The sequence below is a fragment of the Arvicola amphibius genome, chromosome X, assembly GCF_903992535.2.
Source record: "Arvicola amphibius chromosome X, mArvAmp1.2, whole genome shotgun sequence".
Taxonomy (NCBI): Eukaryota; Metazoa; Chordata; class Mammalia; order Rodentia; family Cricetidae; genus Arvicola; species Arvicola amphibius.
Window position 1 is genome coordinate 101699845 of NC_052065.1, and position 16222 is coordinate 101716066.

At 38.2% G+C, this 16222-nt stretch overlaps 1 pseudogene; it reads left to right on the forward strand.

Annotated features, from left to right (window-relative positions):
* The first annotated feature begins 8779 nt into the window (after nt 1–8779).
* On the forward strand, nt 8780–8874 carry LOC119805654 (annotated as a pseudogene).
* Nucleotides 8875–16222: the final 7348 nt, after the last annotated feature.

Consider the following 16222-nt stretch of genomic DNA (forward strand, 5'->3'; position numbering starts at 1 on the left):
TCTGAGTTAAAGCATTTCCAATTGAATCTACTTTATTGTCAAGTTTTCAACTTTCTTCCCAGTTTGGTTTCAGAAACTTATCTATCCATGTATACCTGTAGTAAGCCATTACAAAAGCTACTGCCTATTTAGGCCAACGATTTGACCCCAATTAATGGGGGCAGGTACAGGCCAGCTCTCTACTCTCAAATCTCTGTGCCTTTCTCTATATTGATACACATACACATACACAAAAGACCGTACACATACATGCACAAATGTGTGTGCCCGCGCGCGCGCGCACACACACACACACACACACAAATGCATGCACAGATACACATATTTTATGTCCTATTTACTGAGCTTCCTATTAGGGGAATTTGATTCTTGCATCTTTTTGCTGTGTAATCATTTTGTTTGGTTTCTACCAGGAAAGATGTTTACACTCAGAAAATATCCTAAGTTACATATTGAGACAGTCTGGTAGAGAGTAGCCTGCCTCATGTTTTAAAAGACATTTTTTATTATCGATAAAGCTATAACTTCTCATATAACATGACTTTTCAAATATTTAAAGATTGTAATAAAAGTCAGTATTCGGAGTGTTTTAAAGAATACTGTTCAATGTCATGGAGCTGGTTCACCACTGCCCAGACTTCAAGCCATTTCATCGTCCTAAAATGAGATTCTGTATACACTATACAAAAACTCTCCATTAAATATTCATCTGTGACCATTGGAAGCTTCCATTTTATTTTTTATTTTCTAACTTTAGGAATTTGACTACCTCCTATCAGTGACATCATATACTCTTGGTCATTTTTCTAATGGGCTTATTTCACTTACTGTGATATCATTGAAGTTGATTCATATTGTGGAACATGTCAATTTTCTTTCTTTTTAATACTGAATTACTTTATGCTATATAATACATCACATTTTCCTTATCCACATTGTGAATGATGCTAATATGAACATAGGTGTATGAACCAAACCAACCGTTCTTGCTGGACTCATGCTGGGACTCTGAGGAAGTGTACCAGGGATGAAAAAGGAAAGAGTCAAACAAAAGCTGGGATCAGGAGGGATGCAAGGACTGATGGCCCAAACCAACCAGTTTATTAGTATCATGGCTCTTATATACCCTTCAAATGAGGTAACAGAATACAAGCCAGTAAAGTTCATGGGAAACAGAATTACAAGGAACTCAAGGTACCAAGGTTTTCTTTTGCAAGGTACATTCTGCTACAGTAAGCAAAGCATTTCACATCTCTGTGAACAGAACATTTAACCAAACTTTACAGGGGGAAATGTTAAGCTTCAAGCACTGGTTTTAGGCTCCCTGGAACCATGGTACCAGTCCTTTACTGACTTTACCAAACATGACACTGGCAGCGAACAAAGTATCAGTGCTTCTTGTTCCATCCACAGGACCCCAAAGTGCCTTTGGCCATACCTAGCCCTGGCAGGTGTATAAATATCTGTTGAAGTCATTGATTTTTATTTTCTTTTTCTGTGATGGATCTTTTATATAAAACTCAGGCCAAATGTGGCTACAAAGACTGCCCTCAAACATTTCATCCTCTTGCCTAGGCCTCTCAAGTGTTAGTATTACATGCATGTGCTACCACAATTGGATTTTAAGTCCCTAGTTTTAAACATTTTTCTGTATTTGGAAATTGAAATGCTAGGCTATAAGGTAACTATATTTTATTTTTTAAATAAATTATCAGTTTCCTTAGCAGCTTTACCATTCTATATTCTCATCAGTAAAACTTCATGTTTTCTCTCTGTTTTTGTCTGTCTCTCTTTCAAATACTAGCCATCTTCATGGGTAAAATATAGTATCTCATTTTCCTATTGGTTAATGATGGTGGATTTTTTCTGATTTGCCTGTCAGGGATTTGTATATCTTCTTGGGAAAAGAAAGTATCTCCAAACCATTTTCCGATTTTCAATTCTTTTGCTTTTTAATTTACAAATATTTTAAAATTGTGGAACTTTTTGTTATCATGGAAGTCCCTGAGGCGATCTCAATGTATATAAAACACAATATTGGCGTGATAGAAAAGGAGACAGAGTTCAGCTCACCACTCTTCATTGAAGCCTCTGGGAGGACATCTTGAAGTCCTTACCACTGTTTTCTCACTTCTTGTAAAACTACTGCTTTTTTGGCATTTAGAAAGGGATCTATGCCTCAGAATATCTGAGGAGACACTGGTAAGCACAAACAAAAGCTCACCTCAATGGTTCACTAGCTTCAAATATTGACCATGACAAGAGGAATGTGGAGCTTTTCACTGGGGCATATAAATGTTTTGTCACTTAGCTTCCAAAGACACACTTGGATATCGATCCTTCTACATATCAAGGGGAGCTCATAAATTATTGGGGAAGTGTCAACAAAAATGAAGAAAATGAAAGAAACTCTTCCAGGTCCAGAGAAATCCATTATTTGCACATTCATGTCCCCCAGTAGCACGACAATCTCCACAGACAGTAGAACTTGGTGAGAGCAAATAAGCCCCAGATAGTGTTGCTGTTTATCACAGTTGCTCAATTCTGCTTCCGCTTTCAGACCATGTTGAATCAGTAGAATTCGGCAAAGTAAATGTAAGGTTTAAAGATTTTTGTTTTAGTCTAAAATAAAAGTTCTAAGAATAGACCTATCATTTTGGTGTCAACAGTTGACCCTCAAAGTCATCTTCCTTTTGTACTTCTTCCTATTTTGGGGTGACACTGCTGATGTTTATATGTTTCTCTTGGCTCAAGCAGGACAGCACCATTTATTTATTAGAATTCTCTCTCCTTTGTCATCGAGATGATCAATTTTCTCTTTATGTCCAGATCAGTTTATAAGTTGGGAGGAGAATAATAACACATTTGTTTGACTTCTAAGTAACTGAGAAATTAAAATGAATCTGAAGATAATGTTCATTTATTTACCTGTTTGTGTTTGTTTGTTCATTCATTCAGTTACTCATTCATTTACCTGAGACAGTCTCACACTATATCCCAGGCTTGTCTCAAATTCAGTATAACCCAAGCTGGCCTAGAACTTACAGTTGATCCTGTTGTAATAGCCCCCCCCCCCAATTGCTGGAAGGGTAAGTGTGAGCTACCACATTAGCTTTGAAGATGAAGTTTAAATTAGCACATTTATTATGGAAAATGATAAAACAAACACAGTTTATATCTATGAGCAAGTGGGCTTTCTCATATAGAGAACCTGAATTGGTGAGAATCTCATGTCCTTGGTCACAGGCTGAGTTGAACAGCCACCTACACTTCTTATAAAGACAGGGCACTTTCATTGTGGACAGAAGTTGGAGCAGGACAGAGCCTTTCTTAGGCCAGCTGGATCCCCCAATGAGGGCAGTTTTCTAGAGTCATGTATTTGCTACTTCTTGGTCCTGAGCTTTCTGCAATAAGTTAATTCATCCAGCCCTCTCCTTTCTATAGGATTGCACACCTTCCACATGGAAAGAAACAAGACAAGCGTCTTCTCTAATTTTCTCCAGTTCATTCTTCCATCAATCCACTGAGTTAAATCTGGAGCATTTCCATGGAAGTCAGAGGTCAGTCTATGAAGGCAATCTAGCTCCCAGCTTCATGGGGGCTACCCACCCACAACAACCCCTGCCCCTGCTGATGGATGATGTATATGTTGGTACATTGTGAAGACTCTGAAATAATGCTTGAAAAATATGTGAAGTAAGTTAACAAGAGTATTCCTTTCCCAAGCCCAGGGATGAAAATCATATTCTGTTTCTCTTCTGGAACAGTGTCCTGCTGCATTGCTATAAATAGCCTATCAAAAGGAATACAATGAGCTCAAAGGACAACATTAGGAGACTACAAAAATATACAGCAATAAGATGTACTCATTTGAACATAATCTTCCCTTATCACATTTCCAGGGGGACATTAGAGTACAGATATTAAATTCCATTATACTTTACAGTTAAAATCCAGAGAAATGAAAGTCCAAATTTCTTAAGTCCAAAGGAATTAAATTTTAAAATGAAGTTTCCCCCCCTTTGGGAATGAAAGTTCAAAGGCATTAAAGACCAAAATATATTCTCCCTGGCTTCTTATTCTGTTCCATCTTAATGAGAAAAGTTCTCTAGGCCTGTGGAGAATTGTGGTTCTTTACTGGTTTTTGCCTATGCTGTCCCTCAGTGGAATTGATGTGGTTACTTCAGGGCTTCAGGGTTTGTAGTCTGTGATGTTTTACATAATTCAAAGAACTCAGAACCTACAAGATAAATATATCACTGCCACAGGCACGCCTAAAATAAAAACAAAAAGGTGTTGGTAGTCATCTGGGGGGGATCTCAGCTTCCTGGAACTTACTCCTGGCAGAATCTTTCCAGTGTGCGTGGGGTGAACTTAGCATTCTTCCAACAAGTTGAGTGTGGCTGAAATGATGGTGTGTCACTTCCCTAATTAGTTTACAAAAGATGAACTTCCATCTGTGTGGTATCTCCCCCTACTCTGGCTCTTTTTGGTTGCTTGTGCTAATGAAGCCAGTTGCTTCATGCTGGGCTGTGAGATGCCCACTGAGAGGACTATATGACAAGAAATTTGCCATTAAGGGATGGATCCTTCAGATCAATTGCATTATCTGCTTTTCTTTGATACTGGTAACAAATATCCATCTGAACAACTTAAGGCAAGAAGGTTTTATTTTGGCTCACTTTGAGGTTACAGTCCATCATGGTAGGGAGGGGATGGTCCCACGAGTGTAAAGCTGCTTCTTACTCACATCTCAGTATACCAAGAAGCAGAGGGCCAGATGCGGGCCAGAAGGAAGCTTAATCACATTGTATCTTGCAGTCAGAAAAGTGTGTGTGTGTAGGGGGTGGAGACAGAGAGGGACACAGACAGAAACACAGAGACAGAAAGGGACAGAGAGACAGAGAGATACAGAGAAAGAGAACAAAAAAGTAGGGCCTTGATGTAATAAAACATCAATCCTCTCCCACAGTGACCCATTTCCTCCAGGAAGGCCTTACATCCTTAAAATTTCTCAGCCTCCCCAAACAACCCTACCAGCTTAAAACTACATGTCCAAACACACAAGCCCATGGTGGGGGACGGGGAAGGATTTCATGTCAGACCTTAGCAAGAAGAGTTATCAGGGAATACTATTCTGCCTGTAGCCTTGTGTGAGCTTGGAAGTAGAAACTCTCCAATTTGTATTTATTTATGATTATAATCCTGGTTTATACTTTGATTATAGACTATTAAGGTTCCTGAGACAGAAAGAACCCAAATAGGCTACACCAGACTCTTAACCCACAAAAATTGTGAGATAATAGTTTCATGTTCAACCACTAACTTTGGGGGTAATTGATCTTGTAGGAATATACAGGTAATCAATAGTCCCAAGTCAATCAATAAGCCCTAGGGAGGTCAAATAATATTACCTAAAACTAGTACTCAGTGTTGCTATAGGTGTGGCAGAAACTCAGTGTTATTTGAAGAAAAGGATGGATATACAAAGTTGGTTTTGAACTTGCCAAAAGTGCCTGTCTACACAAATACTGGGAGTCGGTGATCAGTAGATTTAAGTTCAATTTTGAGTTATTTCTCACCAAGATGCTGATTTTGACCTCATGCATTTAAAACATAATTGTTTAATTATATAGAGCAGAGTTTTGATCTAATAGTGACTTCTAAAAACTGAAAGATTTAAAATATCTCATTTAGATACTAAAGTGCAAGGTCAATGTCCTTGTGACCTGTCTCCACTCAGAGACTCCACTCTTGTTATTATAGTCTGGTAGTTAGAGTTGTTGTCTCTCTCTCTTCATATTCTTGATCTAATGAATCATATGTTTGGACTGGAGGAAGTCCAATGAATAACAACTAAAATCCAAACTGGTAGATATTTTTTAAAAAGAGGAAAAGACAGATGGCAAATGAAAATAGCTCCTTTATTTTTGGGTTAAGCTGAAAGGAATGTAGCTTATATCTATGAGTAAGCTTCCTAATATTACACTATGGGTTTATGTACCTACTCAGAGGCCATATTAGACTGTCATGTTGCTTGCCCTTCACCCCCAAGAATTGTTTAGGTCCTGCTGAATTATCTTAGAGAGGTGCAGAGTTATGTTCACAGTCTCTATAGAGATCTTTACTCTCAAGAATAAGAGGACGGGCTCTGTGGGAGCCTTCTCAGCTTGGTCGATCACCTTCCTGGACCTGGGGGGAGTTGGGAGGACCTTGGACTTAGCATAGAGTGGGGAACCCTGATGGCTCCTTGGCCTTGAGAGGGAGGGAGGGGAGGTATGGGTGGAGGGAAGGGAAGGGAAGGGGGAGAAGGAGGGGCGGGAAGGGGGAGGAGGAGCGGAGGGAGGGGGAGGAGGAGGGATGGAGATGGAAATTTTTAAATATAAAAAAAATAAACCATGAGAATGAAAAAAAAAAGAATAAGAGGAGATAGAAAAAAATAGAGTAAAGCAGGGCCAGTGAGATTGCTCAGTGGGTGAAAGTACCTGATCCTAAATCTGAGGACTTGATAATGAAAGATTTTTGGGGATCAGTCTCAAGGCCCTCTCGGGGTTTAAAGAGGAAGTAGCAGTCAGCAAAAGCCTCAGGTTCTGAGGGCGAAATGAATCTCTCACTCTGTGCTTTTCCGCATCTGTTTTTTTTTTTTTTGGTTCTGCTTCTATTCTAATTCTCCTGTTCTACTTATAACTTCTTTCCTTAGTCAATTTTTCTTAGACAACTTGGTTGGACATCTGTGTCTCTGACCTTGCACATAGATGCAAGGTTTTAAACTTATGATCTCTTTAGAAAAAGCTTTTAGTCTAGTTTGAACTTGCTCTGAATTGAAAGTGAGCTAATTTTGTGCAGTTAGTCTGAGCAAAAGAACAAGGCAGGTTTTTAAGTGTCCAGTGTTTGTGGGACAAATAGATCTAGTTATGAAGCATGTCCTAATATATATTCTATATAACAAAATTATACAGGCAAATGAAAAGTCATCTTCCTGACCATCCACAGATAAATGTGTCCATAAGATTGAGATGTAATCATGACATTACATATACACACTACATGAAAAAGCATGGTAATGGGGATATAACATAGCTGTTATTGCTCAAGTGAAGTTATAGATGAAAGCAACAATTTTCAGAGTCAGTGGTCCATAAGCCTTGCTGATGGAGTACTTTATCAGGGAATATTTGGTGGGCTGACATCTGAATTATCAATTGCTATAAGCTGTTATTGTGTCATGGCCTGCAATAGTTCATGACAATTCCTCCTGACACATTAAGTTTTCCTTTCGTCCTTTATGTTGGAGGGAACTGACTCCTACGAATTTCCTTTAACTTCTACCCACACTATAGACACACAGAATAATTTTATTTAATTCTTTAACAATTTTATACATTGTGGTTCCATTATATTCACCCCACACCTCCAGCACCTCCAAGATCCACTACCTTTATCTACTTGCCCAACTTTGTGTCCTCTTGGAAAATAACCTATCATATTCAATTTATGCTGTCTATATTGCCTTAGATATGGAGGCCTTCCTCTAGACCATGATTAATTTATGAAGGCCTATATCATTAAGGAGAACTAACTGAGTCTCCTCTAAGTAGATATCAATGCTAATAGCCCTCCAGCTAGGGATGAGACCTTATGATCACTTCTCATCTCCATGATGGCATTTTTTCCAGCTTGAGCTTGTGCAGAATTTGTGTATGCTGTCACAGACTCTGTGAGTTCGTCCGTGCAACTGCCCAGCTATCTCCAGAAAACAGTTTCCTTGTAGTCAGTCTCTGCCTCTGTACCTCTACTGGTCAAGGAGCAGAGAATGAGAGCCTTCAGAATGCTCAGCCCTAAGTGGGATACCTTTGTCGTACCCTGTCAGAACACAATTCAAGAGTGGAGTCCTTTGAGAATTCTGAGTGTTTGTGAGAAAACTCCAAGAAAACACAACACGAGTCTTATGCCCTCAGTTTCTTCAAAACACAGAATCATTCTTGGAATTTGTTTTTGTGGTTCCTCCAGGTGTAGAGGATAGGAGTAAGCTTACTTCAGCTGATGTTATTTATGTACCTCTACAGAAAAACATGTTTTGCCACATGCTGCTTGGCTTTGTGACAGTAACATTCAGAATATAAATTGTCTGACATTCTGAATAAAGTTGGGTATTGCATGAAACTCGAGTCTGCCTCATTTTTTGGTCCTGCTCTCCTAGATTCATGACATAAACCAACCCAAGCAGTAAACAATACCCCTTTTTCAAAGGCTTGGGGATCACCATTGAAGAGGGGAGTGGAGAGATTTTAAAAGCTAGAAACAGTGGATGATCATAAAATCAAATTTTAAAGTTTTAAAAGTTAGCTAGGACAAATGGGGCTCATTTTCTAGCAGACTCAATACTCAGGTAAATGCCTCTTCTCTAAGAAGAAGTGAAGAGGTGAAGTCATACAAAACATCAGGATTGAGGAAAGAAGTCTCTGTCTTCTGCTTCTAGGTCTTCAACTTCATTTTTTACAAGTAGCAGATAAAGTCGGTTAAAGCACTACCAGAGCAATAATACTAATTGAAGGTCTTAGGGAACGGAACAGTTAATGTGTTTTAAGTACATATGTTGTGATTCTTAGAGAGCCAGAAGAGATGCCAGAGAACAGTTTATGATTATTCTTTCAGCATCTTCTCCACCATCAACTCCAAATTCTCAAGACCCCTTTAAGATCTTCTTTTCATTGATGATATTCACATTCTCTGGATCTACCAAAGTATCAAGAGTTTCTTTCATGATACACAGAAATGTATGCACTTCTATCTTTTAAGAATATATGTGCCTTCTGCGTGATGTGTGTCACCCATTAAACCTTGTTATGACATGGGCACATTATCCATCTGATGTGAAAAATGAAAAGAAAAGAATATATGTGCCTTTGGTTTTATTTTTTAAAGGCCATATATTTATCAAAAATAATAAGTTTCATTATGGTATTTTCATACATATATACATGGTGTTTGACGAAGCTCTCCAACCAACCTCTCTTGTAGCAGTCCTACACTTTTTTATTTTTTTAAATTTATTAGATTAAAAAAAACAATCCAAGTTCCCACTCCCTCCCCTCCTCCCATTCCCTCCACACAGCCTCCCATCCCACTCCCCATCGACTCCTCAGAGAGGGTAAGACACACTGCCTTGTGGAAGGTCCAAGGCCCTCCCTACTCCATCTAGGCTGAGCAAGACATCCATTCAAAGAGAATAGGGCCCCAGTCCTGCTCCTGATGATCCTCTTTCCCAACCAGTTTCCTTTCTAATTTCATGCCCAGCACCTTCTGTCTTACTCTAAAAGATTTAATTTTGGTGAGATATGACAAAATGATGAGTTATCAACATTGGAAGCTACCTTCTGGTGAAGCTAGCCCTGATCTGTACTTAAAATATCTGAAGTAGCTTGGTATCTGACTTACTACTGATCATTGAAGCAGAACAGGTCCATGAGGGAAGTTCATTTTCTTGAATAAAAATCATTTCATGTTTGGAATACTTTTACTATTTTAAAACCAAGACAATTCAGATACAAGTTCTTTGGGATATCATCTAAGGATGACAAATACAAAAGATTGTAAACTGAGAGCTAGGAAGGCATTCTACATTATCAATTTCATCTGGATGAATAAATCATACATTTTTTTGTAAAAAAAAATCGGTGTTTGAAATGTAAAACTCTCTTGCAGTCAAATACTTTAGTCATGATCTTCTGCTTTTTCCAGAAAAGATCAACTTACAGCTAAGAGATTTTTATCACTTCTTATGGGCCATCAGGGGACTTAGAAATAGCCATAGCAAATCCAATATTCTCAGGAAGAGAGAATTCTGCTTGCTTTTGTTCTGTGCTCATGCTATTAATGGTTATCAATTCTGAGAAGCACAGAGGCATTCTAACACATTCCTGACAACACCTGTGCTCCCCTTTTCATGCATTATTTCTTATCAAATATGTTTGACTACAACACAACACAACATTTACCCTTGGCTCCACTGTGACAGAACATTATGATCTTTTACGCAGCTTACCTGTGCCCAGAGATACTTGCTTTGCCGTGTATGTTTGTGTTGGAGGGAGGCTAGGGTTCAAGAAGGCAGGGAACTGGGGAGATTGGAATGACAAAAGCTTGTTTGCTTCTGTTATTTTATTTTTTTCAAAAATCATATGTTCAAATTGCTTGAGTGAAAAAGTCGATTTCTAGAATACCTGGCGAAATGCATCTTTCAGTTCTTTCTTTTACACTTGGAGCCGAATGGAAGCAGGCAGGTCTGGCTCTGTAACATATATAATAAAACTGTGACAACAAAGCGTGGGAGTCTTCCACATAACTAAGCCCTCAATCTCTTTTCATTTTCTTCTTTTTTTGTGAGTATTTTTAGTAATTTATCAGACTGTGATGGGGGTGTGCAGGTAGGGCCTTTGAGGAGCATGGAATAAATGTATTGATGGGAAGTGGCAAGGGAATATTCCAGAAACTAATTATAATGAAACCATTTTAAACACAACTATCTCCATTATACCATCACTATTATTGGGCAATTGATATGTGCTTGATGTTCTGTAAACATTACTTCATTTCCCATGATAGGCCTATGTAGTAAATAGCACCATTATCATGGTTTGTGAAAACTGCAGGTCAGAAAAGCTGAAGTGTTTTGCCCATTGTTTCTAAGAAACTGTGAATGCATGGTTATAATTTAAATCAGGATGGAAGTAAGTTCTATCATGGAAGGTCAGTGTGGCAAGTAGATTTAGAATCTATGTTACATTTTGAAATATTTTGCTCATATATGACAACTTTATTTTGGATGGAAAAATAAAATATTGAATTTTAGTCATTTTTCTTATTGAAATGACTAAATAATTCATAAAAATATCTCAAAAGGGTACTTTGGTTCATGATATGGTGGATTGAATGATAATGATTCCCATAGACACATATAATGGGCTTTATTAATATAATAGAAAAATAGCATTTAGCAGTTGGTGGAAGTGTTTCCTAAGGATTAGGAGGTATCATTTTATTGGAGGAAGTATGTCACTGGGAGTGGATTTGGAGATTTCAAAAAGACTACACAATTCCTAGTTAGTTCTTTCTCTGTGTTTCATGGTTGTATCTCAAGATGTGAGATCTCAGCTACTACTCCAGTGTCATTCCTGCCTGCCTACTGCTATGCTCTCTTCCATATTGGTCACAGACTCTAACCCTCTGAAACCGTAAGCCCCAAGTTAACTGTTTCTTCTGTAAGTTACCTGTTCATGGTATCTCTTCACAAATAGAAAAGTAACTAAGACACATGCTTTGAGGGGTTACAGTTCAACATGGTCGGGAAGGCATGGCCGCAGATAGCTCTATGGCAATGAGAACATGAGGCTGCTTGCTAGCAGCTCAGCAGGTCACGAATCAGAGAAAGAGGAATAATTGTATTTAGTTTGATTTTTCATTTTTTTTTTCTTTTTAGGATCCAAGACAGTGGTATGATGTTACCCACTTTAGGGCATATCTTACTCCATCAGTTAATTCTCTCTGGAAAAACTCTTATAGATACACTGGTATAGCAATTTCCTCTGAGTCGAAATATTCCATCTGGAGGGAGGCCCCTCAAGGCTCGGCAAGTTCTAAGTTTGTATATCCCCTCCAAGAAGTAGGTGAAATGGTTATGAGATTTAGGCAGTAAACCGACTTAAAAGATTCAAGAGAGTTATAAAACAAGATACACAAGGGACCCCTCTAAGGTTGTTGTCATTACCCAGGCTAGGTAGGTTATTCAGTGATCAGCTGTCTTTGAGTCGTCCCTGCTTCTGTAAGTTAATCATTGTTTCATCAATTTGTTTTTGGTACAATCATTACTTTGATTTGTTGGTGGTTCTTTGTTTGCAGTGACTAGATGTTTGTGTTGTATCTTCCCAGGAAATGTCTCACATGACACCTGAAGTTGTGTCTCATTAATGACCTGGTTATATCTTAATTCAATCAAGTTGACAGTAAAGATTAACCATCAGGCTTAAGGATTGAAATGCTGAAAGTTTGTTTATTTAGGTTAACAGAAGCAGGGTACAGAGTTGGGTTGGCCATCTAGGCAAGGTTCTATTAACATAATGCCAAAATAGTGTTTAACTGTAAAGATCTTAAATCCAGTGAAAATAGTCTCTTCTGTAATAGATAAGGTTGATTGCTGGGGACTATTATTTTAAGGTCTGTTGCTTTTGTTTATGCTGCATTTGTTTAACTCTGTGAAGCTGTGATTCTTTACCTGCCTAAACAACCTGATAGCCTAATAAAGAGCTGAATGGCCAATAGCAAGGTAGGCAAAGACAGCTGGCCACACAGCCAGCCACGGGGTAAAAGAATGAAAATAAGATCTACAGAAGTAAGAAAAGGTTTTCCAGAGGCAAAAGGTAAATGGGATAATTTAAGGAAAGCTGGCTATAAAGAAGCCAAGCTAAGGCCAGGTGTTTCTAAGTAAGAATAAGCCTCTTTGTGAATGATTTATTTGGGAGCTGGGTGGTGGGCCCCTGAAAGAGTAAAAGAGTAAAGAGTAAGGAGTAAAAAATAAAAACAAACAACTACAATTGATTCATTTTATTTGTACTTTTTCCCTTTTTTAATGATTTTTATTTAGCTCTACATTTTTCTCTGCTCCCCTCCCTGCCTCTTCCTTCCCCTTCAACCCTCCCCCAAGGTCCCCATGTTCCCAATTTACTCAGGAGATCTTGTCTTTTTCTACTTCCCATGTAGATTAGATCTATGTATGTCTCCTTTATTTGTACTTTTAAAAAATAGGGCCAGTCTATAGTTCTTGTTAATGTGGTGCATGCTTTATAGCCCTGGCTGGCCTCAACTCATTGTAATCTTCCTGCACCATCCATCCTTCCAAATGCTATGGTTACAGGCATGTGTCACCACGATTGACTTATAATTAATAAAATTAGATTTACCAAATATTTATGTATAGGGGCAAACCTTTTTATCATAATAGAAATTGCTAGTTTTTTTAACATGTGAAATGAAATTTCTAGCATTTTTGATAATTGCTGAAACTATCAATGTGTTTGAAGGTGTGTATGACATAGATAGGCAGATTATAACATATGGCTCATTATACAAATGCTATTTCACAATCAGAGATTTAGTCTTGCTTAAATTCAATGAATGACATTGAGAACTATGAAGGAAAGGAAGATAAGTGGCTCCCACTGCTTTTCCTACCATGGTTCCTTTGTGGAAGTATATCTTGTCAAGCATAGACAATCACTTCTATATATTGGCTTACGTTTAATTTTTGATGGATAATTTGTCTAGACCATTCTGCTTTGTTCATGAGCAGTAATGAAACTACAGTGACACTGTGGTTGGAATAAAGATCCTTTATATTTCTCTCTGACACTAGTTGATGAAAGATGTCATTGCCCTATTTGGTTTATCAGAGACAGGAAGAAAATATGCCTGCTACTTATAAGGCAAGTGTGTAAGAAGATTATTTCTAACAACCCAGCTATGCTGTAGTATATACTCATTTAGTTCCTATGCTGTGATGAGAGAACACAATCTTAGTATTATTGCCTCTGAACTAATGTGAGAAGTCACTAAATTCAACTCTGGTAACTGTAGCCTCCCATTTTATAATATATGCAATTTCGGAATACTTTCCACATGCCAGGGAGTTTGTAATCTGCTTTACAAAGGTTTATATAACTATATGAAATCATTTTCACAAGTCTCTTAGGCTATTTTTGGAGTGCTTCTTGTTTGTCCTGCACTACACTGTGTATCTTTTGGTATTTTTATTATTATTCATTGCTAAAACTTTTGATGTTGGGGTTATTGCTTTTTCAACAGTATAGACAAGGAAACTAACATTTCATAAGACAAAATGTTTTTCTTAAGTTCATACACAGTGAAACCACTAGAAATGAGATTTGAAATCTGGCTTTCATAGAAGAATCTGATTTTTATTCAAATGAAGCACAGTGTTGGATTTAGGAACACGGTGATAGAGATAAATAAATGTCTGGCTCAGAGGGAATATTTTTCATCCAAGAATTCATTCAAATTTTTTGAATCATTCAGGTTAAAACTCTCAAGTTCCCTATTCTTTTTGCAAATTCTTCAAAATATCATATGTACAAAGCAAACCACTTCTTCCCATGTTCACTATTACCATTTTGGTTTATGATATTACTGTCTCGTTTGGATGATTAGATCAGATGTCCTTTGCTTCAGCCGTCTATGCAGAGCTTACCAGCTTTCCATCAAAACACATTTGTTTTTCTTCTATGATCACATAAAAACATGACTGTTGGGCTAAAATATACACCCAGTTTTGTCTATTCTTAGGTGCAGTCATGCGAGTAAGCAAACTGTCATCAGTAGAAAGTGAGCACATGTCATGTCTAAGTCAAGGGCATGTAATATTTGGGCTTGTTTCCCCAGTACTCTTGTTTTTTTTTCCCTCATGAAACCAGGATATTTTGCCTATCTGGCCTAATCCTTATATACCATGACAGGGGTCTACTTAATATCTGAGCAACAACTTGAAGGAAAGTCTGCTTCCCTGCATCATTGTGATAAATAGATGTTTTTTGTGGATCTGTATCAGCCACAAATTCATGTGTGAGTGTGAGTTTCCTGTCTTTACAACATGTTAACCACTCCTCTATCTTCTGCTTCTTCCCATTCCCCCTTCTTCCTGTCAAATTCATGCCCGCCTCCTCTATAATTATTATTTTACACACACACACACACACACACACACACACACACACACACACACACAATTAGTGTTGCCCCTATTTTTTACATGTGCTTAGGGCTGAGCATTTAGAATTGTGAAACCTATCAGGGGGCTTGTCCTTTGAGAACATTTATTTTCCTTCTCTCAGCGGTATTTACTGCCTGTAGCTGTTCATTTATGTTGAGTCCCCATCCATTAATATTTCCCCACCCAGGCTGGCATGTCGATTGGTATGGTTTTGTGAGGGCAACCATATTGTTGAGGGTTCATTAGTGCAGTATCCCTCTCATGTCCAGAAGACACTGTATGATGACGTTTGTCCTGGCCCCCACTGGCTATTAAAATCATTCTGTCCCCTTTTTCCTGATGTTTCCTGAGTCTTAGATATAGGTGGGGTTGAGTTGTAGATGTCTCATTTGTGCCTGGGTACCCCACAGTTACTTATTATATATCTTTTGGTCAATTGTAGATTTATGTCATAGCCTTCATTTGCTGCATTAAAAATACTTATTTGATGAGGAGTGAGAGTTGCACTTACCTACGTGTATAAAGTTAAGTACTTAAAATAGAGCTGGAGGCTATATTCATTTAGAAAAATCACTGTGGTAAGTTCTCCTTTGTGGTCTATGGCCTCTCCAACCATGAGTTCTTGATCAGCTTTACAGGGTCAGGCATGAATTCCCATGTATTATACAGATCTTAAATCCAATTGATTACTCCCAAGATAGAAATGCCAATATTGCACCACTGGGGATATCTTGCTAGGTTGGTGGTTAATAGTATTTACTGGTGGATAATGTTAGAGAATACTTGAGCAGAAATACAGGACACCAAGGCTTTCTGCTAGGAGGCAGCATTTATACATGCCAGCACTGGCTTAGCAGATTCACATTCAAGGGCTGAGCCCCAAGTGCTGCAGGGTGCTGCCATACATACCCTCTGTTCCCCTTTATACTTTTGTATTTTGTGTTCACCAATATAGTAATATATGTTCTGGTTAGGTGCTTTATATTACAGGGTTGTCCCATATGCCATATTGTCTTCCTTTTATTGTAGGAGTACCTTTACAGTAGTAATGTTGATAACCTTGGCACCTTGCACAGGACTTTCTCCATACTATGAGAGCTAGCTCTTAGAGTAGAGTCTTTTAGGGCAGTACCAGTTTCATTCCTCCAAGTCCTGTAATTGAAATGTATAGTGTCTTCATTAATAGGGTCTTATCTTCAAGTTCTGGGAGGAAATCAAGAGACGTGACAATATTCTATGGTGTTTGGGTGTGGGGGGGGAGCAGACTCTAGGATGTCCCTATCTGTTCGGAGAGGTTTCTGTCCTGCCTGGTCCCACAATAAACACATGGAAACTATATTATTTGCAATACTGTTTGGCCAATAGCTTAAGCTATTAAGTATTTCAGGCTAGCTCTTACACCTTAAACTAACCCATCTCTATTAATGTGTGCATCACCAAGAG